The sequence below is a fragment of the Haplochromis burtoni genome, unplaced genomic scaffold (genome assembly GCF_018398535.1).
Source record: "Haplochromis burtoni strain Fernald_Lab_line unplaced genomic scaffold, NCSU_Asbu1 Contig_3737, whole genome shotgun sequence".
NCBI classification, from domain to species: domain Eukaryota; kingdom Metazoa; phylum Chordata; class Actinopteri; order Cichliformes; family Cichlidae; genus Haplochromis; species Haplochromis burtoni.
In genome coordinates, this window is record NW_024586098.1 from 1 (window position 1) to 1,600 (window position 1,600).

Genomic DNA, 1,600 nt, shown 5'->3' on the forward strand with positions numbered 1-1,600 from the left:
TCGTTCAGGTGGCAGGCTTTGGGAATTACCAGGTAGATAAGAACAAGAATGAAAGTAAGAATAATTTTTCTTGATTAGCTCAGTTTATTTTAAAATCTCATTTTGGTTTCTGTGTTATTATAGTTATACTTAATTTGTATGAAAAAAAGTTGTTGTTTTTTTTGTTTTTTTTACAGTGTATATGTTTAAATGCCAGGTTCCCACCTTTTTAGATGCAGTTTTTTTTTAAGAAAACATTTTGCTTGGAAAATATTTGAATTGTTTGTAGAAATAAAGGAAAATATCATTTTCCTTAAGATTTTAGTTTTTGAAAGGTTATGAGTGACTTTTGTTCTTTTCTCTAGTCGATGGCCAACCACCTCATCTAAAGTGTGCAAACATGCATGTTGTTGACTGTGAGCCTACCAGAAACGCTCCATGTTTTTCAGATGTGCCGTATAACAACAGGTTGTGTCTGAAAGAACCTTATGTAGATACACGTGGGGTAAGTTGACTGCTAACATTACTGTATATCATCTGTGTATGTTTTAGATCTTTTGGAAGAAACTTAAACACAAATTATATTTTTCTCTCTCAGGGTGATTCTGGTGGTGGAGTGATTTACAACAACATGATTTATGGGGTAATCTGTGGTGGTGGTTTACGTGTCTGTACTGGACCAGTTGTTACTGTGAATGTCTGTCCTTACATGAAATGGATAAACCAGAAAATTTATCCAAAAAGTAATGGAAAATAACTGAATGAAAATAACATTCAGAATAAACAATCATCTCTACATGAAACTTGTGTGCTGTGTGTTGTTTCTACTCTAGAACATCTTCATGTTAACTGCAAATTGTGAACCTTTTTCTTTGGTCTAAAATATTGTGTTAGATTTGCAGCTTGTGTGTGTTTGAATGTGGTGTCAGGTGTGTAGCAGCTCATCCTTTTGTTGAGAAACTCTCAGACTCACACTGTGAAGATGCAGAAAGGCTTTCTGATCAGACATGCCACCAATCAGCTGCAGGGCCTGAACATGATAAACTTCATGAATCAGAGCTGATTGTTGAGGCTGAAAATGTTTACGTGGAGGCTGTTGGCTCATTGGTGGCAGATAAACTTTTCTTTTAATCACTGAGCTATAGAGAGCATTAAAATAAACACAGTAACTATCAAAATAAGTTTTGTTGATAAAATACATTTCTTGAAATTGTCCATTGTTTTGTCCCAAATCTAAACAATGAATCCAGTTTTCAAACTAAAAACCGTGTTTAAAAAATACCCCAAAACAAAAAAACTAAAATAATTTAAATTAAATTGTAGTTCATGGAGACATATGTATTTCATATTTCATAAAACGTCTAAATTCATTTCCATCTTATCAGTGTTGGGAAGGTTACTTTTAAAATGTATTCCATTACATAATACAGAATACATGCCCCAAAATGTATTCTGTAACGTATTCCGTTACGTTACTCAATGACAGTAACGTATTCTGAATACTTTGGATTACTTAATATATTGTGGCCTCAGACAAGGAGGAGACGGAGGTATCGTTTGGTCTTGCTTCCCGTGAGCTAGCCAGGGAGCACAGCCGTTTATTACATTTGCAGAAGAACAC

General features: G+C 34.2%; 1 long non-coding RNA gene across 1 annotated transcript; it reads left to right on the forward strand.

Moving 5' to 3' along the window:
• On the forward strand, positions 1 to 770 carry LOC102290728. The gene is made up of 3 exons (XR_318167.3): positions 1 to 54; positions 345 to 484; positions 578 to 770. It is a non-coding gene; the product is annotated as an uncharacterized LOC102290728 (long non-coding RNA).
• Positions 771 to 1,600: the final 830 nt, after the last annotated feature.